This window comes from Benincasa hispida, chromosome 5 (genome assembly GCF_009727055.1).
Source record: "Benincasa hispida cultivar B227 chromosome 5, ASM972705v1, whole genome shotgun sequence".
Lineage (NCBI taxonomy): Eukaryota > Viridiplantae > Streptophyta > Magnoliopsida > Cucurbitales > Cucurbitaceae > Benincasa > Benincasa hispida.
The window spans coordinates 28,549,395-28,564,813 of record NC_052353.1 but is presented as its reverse complement, the minus strand read 5'-3'; positions in this window follow the sequence as shown (position 1 = coordinate 28,564,813).

Below are 15,419 nucleotides of genomic sequence, written 5' to 3'. Positions count from 1 at the left end.
TATATATTTTTAATTACAATAGATAGCATTTTTAGAGATAATAAACAAGTGTAAAACAACAATTTTAAAAAATTACAAATATAGCAAAAGTCTATCAGTGATAGACTTCTATCGTTGTTAGATTCTTACCGGCAATATGGTCTATCCTTGATAAACTCCTATCAACAATATGATCTATCATTGATAGACTATCTAAATTTTGTCATATTTATGTATATATATATATATTTTGACATTATGCTATATTTGCTAATACTTTAGGTCTGATTACTATATTTACAATTTTTTTAAAAAAAGAAGTAGAAATGAAATGTAGGAAAAGATAAATGCATGAACTTGGCAAAATCTATACTTTAAGATAAAAAAAAAAACAACTTAATATGATTACTTGTTATTAGCAGTCTTGATCAATACAACTAGTAAAATATGAGAAAAAAAATCTTTCCAACAAAAGAAAAGAAGAAGAAGAAATCCTTTCAAACAAGAGAAAGGAAAAGAAATACTTTATGCAACAAATTTTTATGTTAATTAATGTTGATGGGGCGAAAAAGTAAGAAAAGTAAAAATTTTGAGAGAAGAAATTAGGCAAATCTTTATCACTCACAATATATATTTCCTTTTAAGGGAATGAAGATTAATGAATGGATGAAAATATTTATTTATAACGATTGTATTTACTAAAATATTGAAATATAAATCAAGGCTAATTGTTTTAAATTTTAAAATTACTGAAAATATTTTTAAATATAGCAAAATGTCACTGTCAATCACTAGTATATATATAGATATTTTGATATATTTGTAAATAAGATGACTTATTTTTCTATATTTAAAAATAGGGGTGTACATGTGTTGGGTTCGCTTGAGTTGAGGGTATTTTGTGGATCGGCCTGAAAATTCGGATTAGTTGGATTGGTACTAAAAAAGCAAATAAAGTCTCCAACCCCATCCTTAAAATTTGGGTTGGGTTGGATTGAATTGTTGAGTTATAACATATTTTTCTTTTTAATAAAAGATATCTAAATTTATCTGCAACACATAATTAATAACTAAAATATTTATAATATTTATTACAAACTTTAAACAAAGATAAACTAATAACAATTCTAAAAGAATCTAAAAAAAAAACAATTCTTAGAGAAAAATACTAAAAATTCATAAATGGATCAATTCAAAGTAATCAAATTTTAAACAAAGAAAATATATATATAAAGGAACATGTGCAATGCACGTGAAATCTAGTAGTCTTAATTAATTCTTTTTTAATATAAATAATTAATTCTAGTAGTCCTAATTTTTAGCATTGGGTAGGCGATCGTATAGCATTTTGTTACTCAGCGATCGTGTAGCATTTGGTAAGCGATCGTGTAGTATTTGGTAAGCGATCGTATAGCATTGGGTAGGCGATCGTATAACATTGGGTAGACGATCGTATAGCATTTTGGTTACTTAGCGATGGGTAGCATTTGGTAAGCGATCGTATACCATTGGGTAGACCATCGTATAGCATTGGGTAGGCGATCGTATAGCATTTTGTTACTCAGCGATCATGTAGCAGAGCTAAGCGATCGTGTAGCTGAGCTCAACGATGTGTAACATTTGATAAGTGATCATGTAACATTTGGTAAGCTATCGTATAGCATTGGTAGGCGATCGTGTAACATTTGCCATTTGGTAAGCGATCGTGTAGCATTTGGTAAGCGATCGTATAACATTGGTAGGCGATCGTGTAGCATTGCCCATTTGGTAAGCGATCGTATAGCATTGGTAGGCGATCGTGTAGCATTTGCTATTTGGTAAACGATCGTGTAGCATTTGATAAGCGATCGTATAACATTGGTAGGCGATCGTGTAACATTTTCCATTTGGTAAGCGATCGTGTAGTATTTGGTAAGCAATCGTGTAACATTTGGTAAGCGATCGTATAGCATTAGTAGGTAATCGTGTAGAATTTGCCATTTGGTAAACGATTGTGTAACAGAACCGGTGACCCAACCCGGATCAACCCGAAATTTTGGGTTGGGTTGGCTTGAGTGGCCCTCCAAAAATGAACTAATAGGGTTTATTATTAGTCAACCCGAATTTTCGGTTGGTTCACAAAATTCTCCCAACCCAGACTATGTACACCCCTAAGTTATTTTCAAAGATTTTTTTTTTGTTTTATATGTTAAAATTATGTAAATTATTTTATTCAAATGAACAAAACCATCACATTGTTATATTTTCTTTACCAATAATTTCGTGTTATGTTTAAAAATGGTAAAATAGGCATTTCAATTACAATTTAAAACTACAAAATTAAAAAAAAAAATTGTTTAAAAATTCTCAAAAGTTCAATATTTTAAATATTTATGCTAATATTTATTGTATAGGAAAAACCTAATTATTATTGTTATTTATTGTTATTATTTTACATGAATATCTTGTTAGTTTTAGAAAGAAAAAGAGAGGGAGAGAGTTTGTTTGCTATTTTTAAATTTTTAATGATACATTCCATCAAAACATTCTTTTCGTTATTTAATACCTCTACTTTTTAGAAGAATTTAATGTCTCTATCTATCTTAAATTAAGTAACAAAATAACTAAAATGAATATAATTGTGAAGTCATTTGATTTTATTAATTTAAGAAAGATTAAAAAGAGTTTTGATCTACATTCTAAATATAGCGATAAATATAAATGTTAGAAAAATTCTTATAAATAAAAAAAATCTCAAAATATTTACATTTTATAGTATAAAGTTCCGAAAATACTTTTAGAACTTTTTCTATAAAATTTAAATTTTTTAAAATTTTTTTTTTATATTTAAAAATGTCCCAAAGAACAAATATAAGAAAATTTTATATTAGATAATGAAAATAAATAAAAAAAATATAGGGAGAATAAATATAATATAATTTTTTTGATAGAAGTAAAAATATAAAAGAATTAATCATATAAAGATCTTAAAATTTTAAATTAGGAAGATTATATTCCAACTCTCCTCATATTGTTTTACTTCCTAATTTTCTCAAATCTTCTCTATCATTTTCTCAAATCTTCTCTATATCTTACTCATATTCTTCCTATCACATTATTCACTCAATCAACTTTCTTTGATTATGCTTTCAATAATCAAGAAAAAAAAATCTAATTAATTTAAACAATCAAATAACCTTTCGAAGCACTTTCGAGTGTACGCTTTAGTTTTCGAATGTGTCGTTGTCAATCCCAATAGTCTCATCTATTGCTGCGGATTCTCGAACAAGAACCAGGGATAAAACCCCCTAATACAACGAAAAAAATCACGACTTAACTCGAAATTTAATTGACAAAGTTGAAATACCAAACACACTGAAACAACAAAATATCACAAAGACTTAAAATAATTAAACCTAATGTAAAAGTTTTATGTTAAGCGTGCTTTAAAAATAGAAATTCAATCAAAAGGAGAAAGGGAAACAAAACTTACTTTCGTTGTTGACTCAAATGAAAAAAACTCCAATTCTCCTTTGGATTCCACAAACACCACCAATTGAGAAACCTCCCTATTCTCTAAGAATTCTAGTATTGGTTTTGTGGGAACCAATTTCTAATTGGGATGACAGGAGAGAATTTTCGGAGAGAATTTGTTTTTCCACATAATGCTTCTGTGAAGAGAATCACACCCTTCTGTGTTAAAAAACCCTTACATTCTTCTTCTTCCTCTTCTTTTTTTTTTTTTTTTTTTTTTTTTGTAGGTTTTTAACCAATAGAGAGAGACATCCCACATTTCTGATAACTCCCCTATGTGAGATTTATGTATTTGATTTAATAAAATCAAATATTTAATTTAATTAATTAAAAATAATTAATAATTAACTAAATCTAATTTAATTTAAATGAAACATCTCTCACATAACCTATAATTTTAATTCAATTAATTTAACTAAATCAAATTTAATTTAATTAATAATAAATTAATTCTCCAAATAATTAATTACCAAATTAAATATCAAATATTTAATTTAGCCTACATTTAAATCATATTCCATTGTATTTCTCTCATAACCTATAGTTTTAATGTGCATCTAATACACATTCATTTTAACCTATAGTTTTAATATGAATCCAATTCATATTAAATTAATATTTGAACCCTTTCAAATGTTTAGTTTTCCCATAAATTAATTTTGAATCATATCCAAAATTAAATTTATATTATAGAGTTTAATTAAAATATAAACTTTATATTATAATGTATCATTATATATTATACTATTTTTCTAAGGGAATTTGAACATTTCAAACTCTATTCAAGACATAATTATCTCAATTCCTTTTACGAGCTAGGAAGTGGACCTCATTGATCTACATATCAGAAAATCCAACGATATGAGATTAATTGACTAAACTCATTAATCTCACTAATCAATATTCATTACCTGTGGGTACATTCCATTAAAGACTCATAGCTGCACTCTTCTCATTGTAGATATATTTCGTGTCCATGGATCTAGACCAATAATAGCAAATTAGTCCTTCACGAGTGTCTATAATACCAGTTAAGTAAAAATTATTAGTTTATCCTTAGGTTACTTCTTTATCCTGAAGTACCAGTGCTCCTCTAATGAGCAACCTATTTATGGTCCAACCATTAAACAAAAATCCCTCTCAGACCAGTGAGAGGATAGGGCCCTTTGTTCAAGTCCTGAAGAGACAACTTAAGGGAACACTCATCTATTTACCCTCTAGTCGAGAAGGAGTGAAATTCATCTTGTATTATTATGTTTTTAGTTTCCCACCCGGTCTTGTCCCCAAAATGGTAGGTATATTGAGTCGGTGAACTGGCCAGTCTCACCCATACAAATGAAAAAACAACCCCTCATGAGCAATAATTCATATAGACTCAAGATTAAGACTAAGTTGCCTAGGTCATCCTATTGAAATAGAAATCTAACTAGTCAACGGAGTTACATCTGGTGGTTACTATTTCGCAGTCCGATCTTATGTAAACTCACTGCATAGTATACTCCCACTCGCATGTCGCCTACACGAAGGCATTGGTTCATTGTGTTTATATCAAATACAAAGTGAGTTTTATCCATAGTATCATCAGGATAAGACACCCAACCTTATTCTTATACTATAGACCCTTTAGATTGTATCTTGAACATTGATCCCTTTATGTCTCCACATATAGTTCAAGACTCATAAAACAGTCTAGGATGTTAGTTTATTGGATTTAGGGTTTCTTAAGACAAAATGAATTCAACAAAACCAATAACACTTATTGAAATAATATCGATAACTTTTTATTGATGAAAACTAATTATTTACAATTTCTATCTACGAGCTTTAGGGCATAAAACCCAACAAACTCCTACTTGAACTAGAACTCTAGTTAGTGGGATATACATAATACGAATAATCCAAAACAGCGAGAATGGTAAATAAATACAATAAACTAGGGCATCCACACACCCATGACACATCTCCCATTTGGCCTAGATTATACAATGTATATGTCTCGTAGACCTAGATTCTCTAAATGACCATCGAACACTTTAGCCGAGAGAGCCGTCGTAAATGGATCAGTGATGTTGTGCTTCAAAGTCATCTTTGTGATGATCATATCTCTTCGTTGCACAATCTCTCGTATCAGGTGGTACTCCCACTCAATATGTTTACCTCATTTGTGGCTGAGAGGCTCTTTAGAGTTAGCTACTATCCCACTGTTGTCATAGTATAAGGTGATAGGCAAGTCCATGTTTAGAACGACTTCCAAATCATTTAGGAACTTCTTGAGCCAAATTTCTTTTTTTGCTGCTTCATAAGCAACTACATATTCAATCTCCATAGTGGAGTCTGCGATGCATCCTTGTTTGATGCTACGCTATACTACAGCTCCCTCATTCAAGGTGAACACTGATCTTGATGTAGATTTCTTAGAATCCTGGCCAGTTTGGAAATTAGAGTCGATGTATCCCATAAGGATCAAATCCTTAGCTCCATACACCAGCATGTAGTCCTTCATTCTCCTAAGATACTCAAGATGTTCTTAACCGCAGTTGAGTTTTTTGATCTTGGATTGGACTGATACCTACTGACTATTCCCACTGCATAACAAATCTCTGGCCTAGTGTAGCACATAGGATACATAAGCTGCCCATAGCTGAGGCATAGGGAATATGTCTCATATCCTCAATTTCTTAAGGTGGCTTAGGAAACTGTTCCTTAAAAAAGTGAACCCCGTGTCTGAAAGGTAATAAATCTTTCTTAAAGTTTTGCATCGAATAGTGAGTCAACATTTTGTCAATATAAGTTGATTGAGATAGAGCCAGCATTTTATTCTTACGATCCTTAATAATTTGGATCCCAAGAACATACTATGTCTCTCCCAAAATTTTCATTTGGAATTGGGCTACTAGCCATTTTTTAACATCAGTAATGTACCCTACATCATTCTCTGAGTAGGATATTGTCCACATAAAGTATCAAAAAACTACTTTACAATTGATGATTTTCTTGTAGACACAAGATTCATCTATAGGAACTTGTGAAGGCCCTAAGCAAAAATGTGGATCGGTCCCAATTTTGTTGTCACAGAATACCAAAATTCTACAGAAGAAAATATGCATACAATCAACTTACAACATGCCATAAAAGAAAATCAAATAGAAAAGAAATTAGAATTGAAGAAACCCTTACCTATGAAGAACCTTTTCTTCTCAATTTTTCCTTTTCTCCAAAAATGGTCATGTACTGCCACATACTTGAAACCCTAATGGCCACCACCAATTGGAACCTCTTGTATTCTCTATTGGGATGAAAATCACAGAGAGAGTTGTGGGCTTATCTGATTTTCGGAAGAAGAGAAGAGAGCGAGATTGAGAGGAATTGAGAGAGAGAAAATCTGAGTGAAAAAAAAAACTTGCAGAGAGTTTTCTGTATTCTGAAAAAAAAAAAAAAAAAACTTTTGAGAACTCTTCTATGTAGAAGAAAAAAAAAATCTTACCCAATCAACTCACACTCACTACGTGAGTTGAGAAAATTAAGGGGAGGAAAGTTATTTCCCTTCCTTTAATTCAAAATTAAAACTAAAATAAAATAAATTAATTTAAATTTAAATAAGAGCATTATATATAATAATAATAATAATAATAATAACTATCTTATTAATATATATATAACTATATGTCAAATATATTATAGTAATTATATCATATATTAAATTAAATTAATTATATCACATATAATAAATCCCCTCAATTAATTTGAACAATTCAAATTAATCCAAAATTAATTCTCATTAAATCTTTATTGAGCTATAAAGGGGACCTCATGGATCTGTAGCTTGAAATTCCAATGGTACTTGAATAATTAATTAAACTCCTTTAATTAAATTACTCATCTATTAAATGTCGAGCACTCCATTAAAGATCGACAGCCGCACTCTTTGTACTATAGATATATTTTTGTGTCCATTGGATATAATTAATCAACAGTGTGATGACCCTTCATAAATTGCTCGTAAGTACAACTAGGCCAAAATTAACGTTTTGCCCCTATAGTTACATCTAACTCCTTAATTACCACTGATCCCTCTAATGAAAAATAAGTCATAGCCCAACTATGACCTCTCTCGAGCCAGGAAAGGGTGTGGTTCCACATTGTTCAAGTCCTGGAATCAGCCCTTAAGGGAGCAATTTATCTACTTACACCGACGTCGGGGAAGGAGTGAATTATGTCTTGTGTAACTGTGTTCCCAACTCCCCAATCAGACGAATCCCCAAAATAGTAGGCTTATTGAGTCGGTGATCTCGCCACTCTCACCCATACAAATCAAAAGACCACCTTCATAGGCAGGAGTTCATAACTCACTCAGGATTCATAGCAAAAGGGGAAAAAGTTTCCTCATAGTCAACCCCTTCCCTCTATGTATAAGCTTTTACTACAAATCTAGCTTTGAAGGTCTGTACCTTTCCAGCTACATCTATCTTTCTTTTATAGATCAATTTACACCTTATGGGTTTAACCTCTTCAGGTAGATCTACAAGTTTCCATTCTGAATTGAAGTACATAGACTCCATTTCAAGGTTCATAACTTTGATTTATTGGTCCTTGTCTATGTCATTCATTGCCTGCTTATAGGACAATGTATCCATAATACCATCATCTCGTATGACAACCTGAGTTTCAGTTAAATCCAAATAATAGTCAAGTTGTGATATAACCCTTCCATTCCGTCGAGGCACTCTCAACAATTGAGAAGGACGAGGCTAATATGAAGTGTTGGCTTCTTCATTAATTCTTGATGAAGGACCAACTTCATCAACAACTCTTCTTGACTCAACAGTAGCTTCATTTAATACAAATTTGCTCTGTGGTTTACGATCTCTCATGTGGTCTTCCTCCAAGAATGTAGCGTTCTTCGATACCACCTTATTTTCTTGAGGGTCGTAGAACAGACCACCTCTCATTTCCTTACGGTAACTAACAAATTGGCATAACCTTCAACGAGGTTCCAATTTCTTAGGATTTGTCATCGGCACATGTGCAAGACAACCCCAAATTCTAAAGTAAAACAAACTAGGTTTACACCCCCTCTATAATTTGAAAGGTGTTTCGGAAACACTCTTCGAGGGAATATTATTCAAGATGTGAATTATAATCTCTACTGCATACCCCCAAAACAAGCTAGGAAATTGAGCATAACTCATCATAGAATGAACCATGTCTAATAAGGTTCTATTTCTCCTGATGTCTGCTGAAATGTACCAGGTACTAAAAGTTGGGATTGGATTCCATGTTCTATCATGTAGCCTTGGAATGTTAAACCCATGTACTCTCCACCCCAGTTAGATCGAAGTGCTTGAACTTTTCGAGGGCTTCAAACTTATGTTTCATTAGGTATAAGTAACCATACCTCGAATAATCATAAAAGAGATGAAGTATTCGACCCTTCTTAAGCTTTTACATTCATTGGACCACAAAAATCTGAATGTATGAGCTCTAAGGGTTCTTTGGCTCTATAATCTTTTCCACTAAAAGGTATTTTAGTCATTTTTCCTTCAAGACAGAATTCACATGGAGGTAATGAATCATCTTCGAACAAGCTTAGAAGTCCATTCTTTACCAATCTCTTGATCCTATTGAGATTTATATAACTTAATCTCAAATGCCAAAGATATGTATTATTGTTACTTGGGGAATTTCTTTGCCTTTTGGTTTGAATATTAGCAGTTTTAAACATCTCATGATTTTAAAGTGTTTTTTACTTTAGTTGGTCTTAACACATACAAGTTGTTTTCTAATTTAGTCGAACAAATAGTCACATCATTTTTCATAATGAACGCTTCATTAAAAGAAAAAGAAACCGAATACATTTGGTCAATTAAGCAAGAAATAGATACAAGGTTCCTGTTAATATTAGGAACTATATACAAGTTTTCTAAAAACAAGTATCTATTTACAAAAAAAAAAAAAAAATGTAGCTCCCACTGCACGAGTTGAAATGGTGTCTCTCACTCTAACCTTGAGCAACATTTCACCCTCTTCAAGCTGCTAGAAGAAACTAATTCCCTGTAAAGAAGAACAAACATGATTATTGACTCTCAAATCAAGTATCAAGCATTATAGTTATTTTTCATTAAACAAATTTCTAGAACCAGTAAATTTGATTCTTGGGGCAATTGTGTTTCCAGTTGAGAGTGGTTCTAGAAATTTCTAGAACCAGTAAATCATATTTGCGTTTCCAGTAAATTTCTAGAACCAGAAAAATTTCTTTCTTCTCAGCGAGATACTTGGGGCAATTGCGTTTCCAGTGATCATTCACATTGTAGTGGAAGCACTTGCCCTTGTTGGCCACCTTGGACTTGTCCTTACCTCTCCCAATAATGGGAGCCTTTCTCTTCCCTCCTTTCTTCTTCTGGATTTTCTTAGAACCAAATGGTGAGGGAACAAACTTAGTTCCAGAAGATAAACCCTTATGGATTTTTTTGGAATGGGCAACATTTTCCTTTCCTTCTATTGATCCCTTACTTTTCATTAGAGATATAATATGTCTGCAACTCATTTAAGAGAGTAGTTATGGTGTACTATATTTTAATCATTACGATATTACTACAAAATTGGAGGAAACTCTTCATAAAAGATTCCAAAATAAAGGACACCTACCTTTTCTCGTTGATGACCGCACCATTCATTTCAGCGACATTGAAGTGGACCATCAAGTCAAGAACATATTCTCTCACTGATTGATCTTCCTTCATTCGTGAATTATAAACGTAGTTAAGGGTCTCGTGCCAGATCTTAGAAGACGGTTGTCCAAACATCTATTGGAGGGACTTCATGATCTGATGTGCAGTGATCATGGCCTCGTGTTTCTTGGTGAGAACGTCAGATGGACTTATGAAGATGTAGACTCAGGCCTTGTCATTGGCCTTTGTCCAGCAGTCATGAGCATTCCTCATTACTTGGGATGCATTTCGAGTAGGGCTTGAAGGATACTCCTCCGTTAAGACGAACCGTAGATCATCTATAACTAGAATCATATTCAAGTTAGATTTTCACGTCCATAGTTTTCACCTATTAGTTTTTCGTTCTTTAGGAAGGATATAATTATGGAAGACATGCTGAAACGAATAGCAAACAATTGACCGTATTAGTTATATTTTCCTTAAGCTATTACATAAAATACAAGCATCCAATCAATTCAGCAAAAACAAGCAATCAAAGAACCTTAATTAAACTATTCATTTAGTTTTTAAAATGATACTTCAGAGGCTTAGAGCAATAGTTATCGAGGGTGATCAGTTACCCTTCTCTTGAATTGAGACAATCTTAGCTAATTACTAATATTATAATAACTCTTATTCCTATAGTTTTTAACTACCATTTTTTCGGCCAAGGATCCATTAACTAGTTTATTTCATCCCATAAGTGTGACCCTACCATTTTTAGAACCCCGAGGTACGCTTTAATAGACTTCCATAAGGAAAGATAATTATTAAAGATTAACCTAAGAAACCCTATCTATTACTAGAGTTTGCGTTGTTCTAAATCCTATGATCAGGCCCTCTGAAGGGGTGGTCGCTCCAAGATGACACGTAGGCAGATCATAGGAATCTCATGGTGCAACTTATAGAAAGAGATCATAGGATACGTTGACACGTGTCCTTCTCCCACTTACTATAAACACTTTCTCTATTCACCTTGATATTGATCCATGCCAATACTTTCTAAAGGGAGTTCATGCCTAAGGCGACACGAAGCCGAGCATGGATCTCACAGTATGAACTCTTAAGGATACGAGAGCTAAAAATTGATATATCCCATACCAGTTTTCTCTCACTAAAGTGTTTTACCGTTTTAGGGTTTTATTATACTTAGTTAAATTTCAACTAATGAATCTAAGTCAATGCCTATTATAACTTTTATAATAATGTGTTCACTCTAATGTTTTGGTGAATTAAACCATTTAATTAACCTAGTGATATTTCATGCTAACAAGACAAAAGTTAATTCAACTCAGGTTCTGGGTGAGTTCCCAGGTAGGAGGTGTTCCATAAACCGTTATCTTTAGTACCCTGAACCTAGACAGAACTTCACCCGTAGAGTTCCCTTATAACCTAAAGTATTGTTTTTCCTATTCAGTCATATTTTAAATCTATATAAAAAACAGGACTTAATTCTAATCTTATTAGAATTAATGATATTTAAGGTCAAAATTAATTTTAAGCATTTTAAAATTAATTCCAATTTCTTAAGATCCTAAGTTTGCATGTGATTCTTTATTATAGGTTGAGGGTCACTAAAAATTAATTTTATAACTATTACAAAATTAATTCTTAGCCCTACAATCATGTTTTCTATGGTTTAATTAATTAACATTCAAATTCTAATTAATAAGTAAACCATATCCTATACATATCATGACTTTAATATAACAATTATATTAAACTATGGATGTGTCATGTTCAATGCAAATTGACTTTCAACTTTATTAATATAACACTTATATTAAACAATTAACGAAAATCAACCAAGCATACATAAAAAATTAATAAATATAACCCTTTGTATTTATCTAAGTAATGTCATGCATCATGCTTTTCCAATTTCATATATTTAACATATCAAAATATATTAAATAACTCATGAAATTATATCTATCATACATTAATACCATACATTATAACCCTTATAATATATTAAACTGCATGAACATGCATAACCTATGGTGGGATTTATCTAAATGACATCTATAAAGCATTTAAATAGCAAATGAACTGGTAATTTGGCCCCTAAGATAAAATAAAGCAATAAATTACAATAATTTTGCAAATTATATCTTAAAATAGCTTCTAATGCTCCAGAACCAGACTAGACCAACCTGAGCTGACCTGAACTGCTTCGAATCGGACCCCAAAACCACGAACCAAGCCAACCCAACACAAAATCAGACCAGACCACCTTAGACTAGCCGAACCAAATTGGACCACCTTGAACCGCACACAACGCAAACCCTTGCATCATACATGTAGTAGCGTTGCAACGTTGTGACATCATAAAGCAATTATGAGCAGTTTTGTTAATTGTTCTTCCGTTTTGGCCAAAATTGGTCTCAATCTTCATTGCAAATAGCCCTAATTCTAGACATAGACTTACAGAAGACTCGAATTACATGATAAAATGTCCAAAAATGCAGGGACCTTTACAAATTGATCAAATCAAACATGTAAGTCTAAGGTCATAATTACCATAATCATTCATTTTCAAACCATATTCATAATGCAATTCTAGCCACCAAACCAGTGCAAATTTTGAAATTTCTAAATTAATTCTATGAGTTTTCTTTGATGTCAATTTTAGGGATGAAAACCAGTAACACAACAGAAAAAATCAAGACCTAACTTGAAATTTTATTGAGAAACTTGAAATACCAACTGGAAACAATAGAATATCGCAGAGACTTAAAACAATTAAACCTACTGTAAAATTTTTAGGTTAAACATGCTTTAAAAATAGGAATTCAACCAGGAGAAAGGAAAACAAAACTTACTTTCGTTGTTGACTCGAATGAAAAAAAAAAACTCAAATTCTCTTTTGGATTCCACGAACACCACCAATTGAGAAACCTCCCTATTCTCTGAGAATTTTGGTATTGGTTCTATGGGAACCAATTTCTAATTGTAAAGATAGGAGAGATTTTTTGGAGATTTTGTTTTTCCACAAAATGCTTATGTAAAGAGAATCGCACCCTTATGTGTTAAAAACAAAACCCTTACGTTCTTCAATTTTTTTGCAGTTTTTTTTTTTTAATAAATAGAGAGAGAGAAATGTGGGAGCCATCCCACGTTTCTATCCCCCTACGTGGGAATTATGTATTTGATTTAATAAAATCAAAATATTAATTAAATTAATAACTAATTAAATCTAATTTAATTAATAATTTCATTTAAATCCTATTTAAATGAAACATCTCTCACATAACCTATAGTTTTAATTCAATTAAATTAATTAAATTAATAACTAATAATTAATTAATTTTCCAATTAAATATCAAATATTTAATTAGCCTACATTTGAATCATATTCAATTGTATTTCTCATAGCCTATAGTTTTATTATGCATCTAATACACATTAAATTTAACCTATAGTTTCAATATGAATCCAATTCACATTAAATTAATATTTGAAACCCTTCAAATATTTATTTCTTCAATAAATTAATTTGAAATCATATCTAAAATTAAATTTATATTATAAAGTTTAATTAAAATATAAACTTTATATTATAATGTATCACTATACACTATACTATTTCGGTAAGTGAATTTGAACATTTCAAACTCTATTTAAGACATTTACCTCAATTCCCTTTATGAGCTAGGAAGGGGATCTTATGAACTTATAGATCAGAAGGTCTGAAAATATGAGATTAATTGGTTAAACTCATTAACCTCATTAATCAATATTCGTTAACTATGTGTACACTCCACTAAAGACCCACAGCTGCACTCTTCTCATTACAGATATATTTCTGTGTCCACAGATATAGACCAATAACAGCAAGTTAGTCATTCAGATTTGTCCTTATGGAGGATTGTCATCTTGTTCCTGCTCAAAATGCTTCTCGAAATGTTCGGGAGGCATATGAGCGTTGGATACGAGCAAATGAGTAGGTTCGAGGGTATATCTTAACAAGCCTTTCTGAAGTCTTGGCCAAGAAGCATGAGCTCATGATCACTGCCTGTGAGATCATGGAGTCCCTACGGGGGATGTTCGGATAATCGTCCGCACAACTCAGGTATGACGCTCTGAAAAACATCTTCAATGCCCGTATGCAAGAGGGGGCATCTACTAGAGAACATGTTCTCAACATGATTGTCCACTTCAAGTGGCAGAAATGAATGAGTCTATCATCGATGAAGCCAGTCAGGTTAGCTTCATACTGGAATCTTTACTTGAAAGTTTCCTGCAGTTTCGTAGCAATGCTGTTATGAACATGATTGACTATAACTTGACCACTTTGCTCAATGAGCTACAGACATTTCAATCCTTGATCAAATCCAAGGAAATGAAGGGTGAAGAAAATGTTGCTTCATCCTCTAAGAAGTTCTACAGATGTTCGACCTCTAGAACAAACTTTGTGCCTTATTCGGCACCAAAAAGTGGAAGAAGAAGAAAGGTATAAAGGGGAAAGCTAACCTACCAACTGCTGCCCAAAAGGGCAAGAAGGCCAAAGCTGCAAAGGGAATCTGTTTTCGTTGCAACCATGAGGGACACTGGAAGAGGAATTGTCCTAAATACTTGGGTAGAAACGAAGAAGACTAAACAAAGTAAATATGATTTACTTGTTTTGGAGAGTTATTTAGTGGAGAATGATGATTAAACCTGGATAATAGATTCAGGCGCCACTAACCATGTTTGTTCTTCATTTTAGGGAATTACTTCCTGGTGGCAACTGGAGGCTGGAGAGATGACGATGCATGTTGGAACTAGGCATGTCATCTCAATTATGGCAGTGGGAGGATTCCGACTTACTTTACAGAATAGATCTGTTTTATTAACAAATGTATTTGTTGTTCCTGACTTAAAGAGGAACTTAATTTTTGTAAAGTGTTTGATTAAACAAAAATATTATGTACATTTTTCAATGAATAAAGAATTTATTTCTAAGAATGGTATATAACTTTGTTCTGCTAAGCTAGAAGATAAACTCTGTGTGCTAAGACCATTAGCAAATAAAGCAATCCTACACACTTAAATGTTTAAAACTGCAATAACTCAGAATAAGAAACTTAAAATTTCTTCCAAGAAAAATTCCTATCTTTGGCACCTAAGATTAGGACACATAAATCTCAATAGATTGAGAAACTGGTCAAGAATGGACTTTAAAGTGAGTTAGAAGAAAATTATTTACCTATGTGTGAGTCATGCCTTGAAGGCAAA